We start from the raw sequence: 7,555 nt of genomic DNA, 5'->3' as shown, positions 1-7,555 counted from the left end.
TCAAACCAAAATAAACTTCATATACCTCCCCAAGCCAATCATGAGACTTCTGGCAGAAGGTTCTCCCTGCAGCCTTCTTCCTCCCAGTGTTACCTAGCGAGCCCCTGGTGTGGCAGAAAAGGACAGCTGCTTCTAAACTGGTGTCACCCCTGCTTTGCACACCCAGGTCTTTGTTGGACCAGGGAAAAAATCAGAAGGCCAAAGCCCAACCTAAAATTATCCTAGCTGCAGTGGTCAACAATAACAGGAAAGTTTTTACAAATATGTTAGCAACAAAAAGAGGACTAAGGAGAATCTCTGTTCTTACTGGATCCAGAGCCAACCATAGTGATCAAAGAGGGGGAGGCTGAGATACTTCATGCCTTCTTTCCCTGTGTAGTAGTAGGACCAATTGCTTACTGATGACACAGCTCAGTGAGCTGCAAAATAGGAGCAGGAAACAGTTTAAAGCCCAACTAATCCAAGAGGAGATAGCTAGCCACATGGTGCACCATTTACACACACAAAAGTTTGGCTCAGGTCTTATCTCAGTTCTTTCCTATGTCAATCACAGAGGCGCATCTCTTGCCTCTGAAATGGCTCCTTGGCTGGTTTTGGAGCAGGTGGAGCTTCTCAGCTTCTTACAGGAGCCACCCCAGGGTCCTTCCCCCACTACCAAAAATCCCGCCAAACCAAACCAGCACAGGGGGGCACGGCCCGCAGGGTTGGCAGTCTCTCTCCCAGGGCTGGCAACTGAGCACCCAGGTCCTCCCTGCAAATCCTGGCCTTGCACAGGGCAAGGCAGCCAGCTGGGGGAGGCACCATCCAGCCACTGCCACTCCCCGCTGTCTGCTCCCACCACACTCGCCCTCGCAGGAGAACTCTGCAAGGCACTGGGAGTGGGGACTTCATACACAGGGTCACGGACATGCGTGCGGGGGACCAAGCTAGTGCAGCAGGGAAATGCAGAAGCTGAAAACATGAAACAGTATTTTCTTCTCTCTCCTGATGCCTGTGCGCCTGCAGGGGCGGCTGCAGGAGAGGTGGCAGCTGACGTCACAAAGGGGTGATTGTGACGTCAGCGTGTCACAGACTGTGACCTCACGGCCCTCACTGCTTATATTTGGGTGCCAGCACAGCCTGGCTCAGTCTGCCTCGTGCCTGGACTCCGACCGAGCGTGCCTGCGAGGTCTGGAAGCTCGTGCGAGGCTTCACCTGGTGCTGGGCGGTGCTTTGGGAGCTGCCGGCGTCGGCAGCTCTGGGTGCCCATCCCGGAGCCAAACCCTGTGTTTCCCCGACCCTGCCTGGTTCAGGAAGCCGGGCGCTGCAAGGACTCCCTTGCAGCAGCAGAAGTGAGGCGAGAGGCAAACATCTCCCCTGGAGCGGCCGTGGGGCCCGGAGAGCTGGGAGAGTGTCCTTCCCGAGGGGCCTGGCCTTTCCTTCCTGCTCTCCCTCCCCTGGCAGAGCGAGGGGCTGAGGCCTTTCCCGTTTGCAGGGCACAAAACCTGCCACTGCCGTGCCAGTGATGGGGAGCGGCTTCTCTTCCTCCGTGTTCCCAAGGTCCCTGCAGGGCGCAGAGAGCAAATGGAGCTGCCCCATCTGCTGCAAGCCTCAGAATGACACTGCCTACTTGATCCCGTGCCTCCACCAGTTTTGCTTCAGCTGTGCCATGCGCTCTGTACAGCAGAAGCGCAACTGCCCCCTGTGCATGTTGGAGACAACGTTCGTCTTGTTCTCCAACCGGTTGGACAACGATTTAACTGTGCTTGGAATCCCAGGCCTTGCAGAGCCCTCAGGTGAAGAACAGCAGGGTGAGAAGGAGGAGGATGCAGAGCAGGGGCCCAGGGCTCAGGCAGGTGGCTTCCCCCCTGAGGTGTGGGCAGACTTCTTCCAGAGCCACCCAGATAACATCAGGCCCTTGCAGCTGTGGCTGAGGCAGCAGCTCGAGAGGCTCTTTGAGGGCCAGTGCTGGAAAGTGACTGCGTGGGAGGGTATCATTGTGGGCCTCCTGTGCCTCCGTGGACTGGACGTGGCAGTGTTGGCAGAGAAGCTGCAGACTGGGCTGCAAGAACACACGCAGCCATTCCTTCTGCAGCTCAGCACAGCTGCCGAGTGCCTGTGCGGCACAGCCATCCGCCGGCACCTGGACACGCAGGACACCTGTGAGGCCAGGGAGGAGGTTGACAGCCCTGCAGCAGGCACCACCAGCCCAGGCACCACACGGCAGGTGAAGCCCAACTCCAGCCTGGCCTCCTGCAGCAGCCCTGCAAGGTTTGATGTCAAGGAGGAAGCTGGCAGGTTGGATGCTGCCCTCCACAGGGGTCCCTGGGAGGATCCAGGGAAGGCAGTGGCAGCAGGTCCTTGCACACCCATCCACGGCAGGGACTACCTGGAAGGAGGGCTCCAGCATCCCCCGGAGAGGTTGGCTACCAGCCCCCCAGACCGCACCCTGCCTTGCAAGAGGCCGTGCCTTGAAGCCAGCCCTAGCTCTGGCACCTCCCTGGGGGTAACTGCTGCTGCCCATCCCGCCTCCCCCAGCAGCTCTGCAGTCTCCCAGGTGGCAGCGGCCACAGGTGCCTCCTCTGCCCGGAGCATGGAGTGCTCACCTGGGAAGGCCTGGCGCCTGCCAAAGAGAAGAGCTCCCAGCTTCCCAGACTGTCCCGTGCCATGCAAGCGCATGCGCCTTCAAACCAGCCTGAGCTCCATCCCCAGCACCTCCCTGGGGGTAACTGCTGCTGCCCACCTGGCCTCCCCCAGCAGCTCTGCAGGATCCCAGGTGGCAGCGGCCACAGGTGCCTCCTCTCCCCAGAACATGGAGTGGTTGCCTGGGAAGGCCCAGTGGCCCCTAAAGAGAAGAGCCCCCAGCCGCCCAGACTGTCCTGTGCCCTGCAAGAGGCTGCGCCACGGAACCAGCCGCAGCACCGCCCTGGGGGTAACTGCTGCTGCCCACTCAGCCTCCCCCAGCAGCTCTGCAGGATCCCAGGTGGCAGCGGCCACAGGTGCCTCCTCTGCCCAGAGCATGGAGTGGTTGCCTGGGAAGGCCCAGTGGCCCCTAAAGAGAAGAGCCCCCAGCCGCCCAGACTGTCCTGTGCCCTGCAAGAGGCTGCGTCGTGAAAGCACCCCAGCAGCTCCCTGGCGGTAACTCCTGCTGCCCACCGGTCCTTGCCCAGGAGCTCTGCAGGATCCCAGGTGGCAGCGGCCACAGGTGCCTCCTCTGCCCAGGGCAGGGAGTGCTCGCCTGGGTGACTCCAATGCCACCCGAAAAGGAAGAGGGTCTCCAGGTGACCTCATTCTTCCCCACCCCAGAGGAGGCCATGCTGCCTTTAGCACTGGCGGAGCTGCAGCAGCACCTTCTTCAAGCAGCCATTCAAGCCTTGACGTGGAGGAGGAACCTGGCACACCGGAGGCCACCCTCCACGGGGGTCCCAACAGTCCCCCATCTGTGTCTGTCACTGCAGAGCAGGAGCAGCCCTGGGAGGAGGATGAGGGCCCTGCAGCCAGCCCCACCCCCCTGTGGTGGGTAAGGCTCTGCTCCATGCTGGCCACTCTCAGCAGCACTGTAGGCTTCGATGTGGAGGAGGAACCCAGCACATTGGAGGCTGCCCTCCAGAAGGATCCTGGCTGTCCCCCATCTCGCCCCCTCACAGAAGAGCAGGAGCAGCCCTGGGAAGAGGACGACGGCCCTGCAGCCAGCACCAACCCCAGCATCCCAGGCTGGGAAACACCCAAGTCCAGCCTGGCCTCCTCCACCAGCCGTGCAAGCTTTGATGTTGAGGAGGAACCAGGCACGTTGGACGCCACCTTGCGTGGCGATCCCAGCTATCTTCCATCTGTGCCTCTCACAGCAGAGCAGAAGCAGCCCCAGGAGAAGCCAGGGAAGGTGCTGCCAGGGAAGGTGCTGGCACACCCAGCCACAGCAGGGACTACTTGCCCAGGGAACCCCGCTGCCCCCCAAAAAGCAGGGCTGACAGCCCCCTAGACAGTCCCCAGCCCTGCAAGAAGCCGCACCTTACAGGCAGCCCGAGCTCCGGCACCTCCCTGGGGGTAACTGCTGCTGCCCACCTGGCCTCCCCTTCAAGGAGGGTGCAGCAACACCTTCTTCAAGGCAAGGGAAATAAATTTGTCTTCCCCTGACACAGTCTCTGGATGCTGCTTTCTGCCCCTTCCCCTGGTGCCTTTGCTTGTCCTCCGCCCCACAGCGTGGCAGCCACCCGCCTGCTGGGGCCCTGCCATGAGCTCCCAGAGCCTCAGGGCCGTGGCAACAGCAACTCCTCCCGCAGGGAATCCTGCGGCAGCCGCACACCCTCGGAGCGGGAGATGCCGAGGACAGAGCGGGCAGGAGGGGAAGCTGGTTTTGCTGCAACTCCAGCAGGGACACAGCTGGGCCAGTGCCCCAGGCGGAGCAGGACGCTCTGAGGAGCCGTTTTCCAGCCAGCACCACGGGCCAGAGCGCTGGGATTGGCCCAGTGGGGTCACCTCACCCACCCTCGCCTCCCCTGCCTGTTGCTCCGGCCGAGTTCAGAACTTGCCGCCCGTGGCAGGGAGGGAAGAGGTGGTGGCCACATTCCTGCCTGGCTCCCCAAAACGCGACTTGGGGGTGTGTTTTCACAGCAAGCTCCTGCCCTTTCCTCACTGTGTGCCACACACAGGGATGCTGCTTGCACCAAGAGGCTGGGAAGGACTGCCTCCTGAGCCTGCCATCTGCCTACTGGGTGTCTCCTGGGTGCAGGCACCGGCCACTACCACCATCTTGCACATACTCTCTATCTACAGTGCACTTTGACACAATCTTTGCTCATTTCAATGTAGGATTTTCAGCAGCTGTGGTGTTTGAGAGTTGTCATACAGAAGTCTTGTGCTGTAGAAGGATGTGTTTCCACCATGCCTAAGCCCTTGCTTCCCATCCAGGCCTGACATCAGTCTTCCCTAGAGATTCGTAGGAGCAACTTTTACCCTTTCCTAAATTCCCATTCTAAGGTGCTTCTAGACTGCTGAGGAAGCTCCCTTTAATTCCATCATCAATTGTCATTATCAAGGTATGGTCAGCTGGGAGGCAGCTTAGGGAGGCTCCTTTGGCTAAAATTCTCTACATGCTGCTGCTCTGACCCTTCAGTTACTTCAGCACCAAAGCAGAGGAAGAGGCATGAGTATGTGGTAAGGACTGAGAGCAGTCACCCCTGCTACCCGTGGCAGACCAAAGGACTGACTGTATCTCCCAAAATTAGTCTGCCTCCACCCATCCACTCGGGACACGCTTCACACATTACAGCTTCCATCCAGCCCATCTCCAGGCAGATCTTGAAGCCTCTTCTGAAGCCAGTGGATGTACCACACACCTAGGTACACATCTGTACCCACCCTGCAGCAGTGAGGAATGACAACAGTGGATGTGTGGCCCTTCTCCAATACATCACTGTTTGCTGCAGCATGGTGCCTGGGGCCTTCCTCCCTTCTGAAATTGGAGTGTCAGTGACCAAATCAAAGATTTCACCAGCCTCTGCTCCTACCGGGAGCAAAAGAGAGGCAAAGGGACCTGCAGTCTTGTGAGACATGTCCTTGATTCAATGGGTTTGAGGTGGGAGCTAAGTGAGTCAGGTCTTCCAGTGCCCCAGCAGCAAGTAGTGCCAGGGAAGCGAGGGAGCATTGCCCATCATCCTGGTCCCAGCTTTCCATGCCTTTTTGGAATGTCGCATTTCTGCCTCTTCTTTCCTCTCCATTAAGCAGCTTGGCACTTGCTCCTCATTCCTCTGCTCCTGCCTTTGATAAACTCAACATATACAATCTAGGGGGAACTGCTGCAAGATACCATGTTGTGCTGTGACAATCACTTCTGTGCGGAGCCACAGGTGACAGAGATCAAGGAGAAGTCATTGTTAAAGGGCTGAGATTTGACCCCATGCTGCCAACAGCTTCCTCTGAGGAAATACATTTATTTACCCTGTGAAGCATGGGCATATCTGGGGTAAGGGAAAAACAAAACACCACCACAACAACAAAGCAAAACAAGAAATTTCATGTTTTGTCTCTTTACAGAGAAATTCAAGGCCACAGAAATGAAGTCTCAAAGTGGCAGAGTATTCAGATTTTTCCATTCCAGGTGTTTAATTACCTAGCCTCTTTTCCGAAGAAGATGTCCCTGGCAAGGACATCTGCTTGAATCTGCAAAGAGCCTGTAAAGAACTGCTGCCAATGGTAGTCTCTGGCATCTTAGCAGTAGATTTGTCCAGGGACAGGTGAAATGCCCTAAGGAACTTAACACACACGCACACACACTGCCCCCCCCCCCACCCCCACCAGTGCAAAGGAGAAAAATCTTTCCAGTGGCTTCTTCCATCAGATACGAGCACCTTTAGCTAGCATTTCATGAAGAGGTACAGAACAGGTGCAGTAAAGCCTCTGGCTGCTTTCCCCTGATGCTGGAGTGGACTTCAAAGGCAAACACTGCCCACAAGATTGAAGAGACAAGGAACCATAACCACACTTTAGCTTCACTTTACAGTAGCTGTATCTGCCTTCTCCATATGTGTAAAACTCTCTATAGCCTTGGATCTTTCCATAGCACACAAATCACTGTTGATTTGATGGAAAACTTCTGGGTATCTCCCTTCTGTCCTGGCCAGCACCCTCAGAGCTTGCTTCCTGCCCAACAAACTAATTTTTCACTCTAGAGCAGAGCTCAGGAGTCAGGTAGCAGGCACACGACTTTGAACAAGTGGGAGAGGGGATGTTGAAACAGCTGCCTCATGGCAGCACAGACGCAACCTAATAACCCTGCCTGACAAAAGTAGTTGGCTCTGCAGTCACTACCCAGCATTTGAACTATCTACAGTCTTCTGTGTACTGGTACTTCTACCAGGTCCCACAGCATGGACTCATTAAAGAGCCCTTACCCTGAATTAACATTTACAGTGTTCTGATGATATACAGAAACTTCTGAGTAGGATTAAATTACACTATACTTACTGTAAGTTCCTTTGCAATGCTCTAGCAGTATGCATAAGGATTTAGGATCTAGGGGCTCATGGATCCTTCATGCCTGGCTCTCTGTTACCATGTTACTGGACAAATTTCCCTGTAGCAAATTTCCTACCACTGAAAAGCAACATCAGTTTCCTTTGAAAGCACTGATGACTGTCACATTGATAAGGCTGTCCCTGGGGAGTGTCATTGCCCAGGAGGAACCAGCACACAAAGGTGCTCTGCCTCTCTCAAGAGCCTTCTTCCCTTCTGGACAGGCTGATGCTGACAAAAAAAAAAAAAAAAAAAAAAAAAAAAAAAAAAAAAGTAAAAAAAAAAGTCTTAAAGCTGTATGCCATGGGGCATCCTAAAAACAGCTCTGGGTTGACAATTAGTGTCCCTTAGGACATGGGCATAGCTCCTCTGCCCCTACAGGCTATCCCCTCTTCAACCTCACCTGAAATCCCCTTTTCATCTTCTTTCCTGCTCTCCCCAGTGAGTGGCCATCTCATCCCACCAAAAGAAGTGCCCTGTTGGACAGCCTGGCCTTTGGCAGCAGTCTGACAAGGAGCAGGGAGGGGGGTCTCTGAATGACAGGGTGCCACAGCAAGGGCCCAAA

The sequence above is a fragment of the Apus apus genome, chromosome Z (genome assembly GCF_020740795.1).
Source record: "Apus apus isolate bApuApu2 chromosome Z, bApuApu2.pri.cur, whole genome shotgun sequence".
Classification (NCBI taxonomy): Eukaryota; Metazoa; Chordata; class Aves; order Apodiformes; family Apodidae; genus Apus; species Apus apus.
This window is presented reverse-complemented; position numbering follows the sequence as displayed.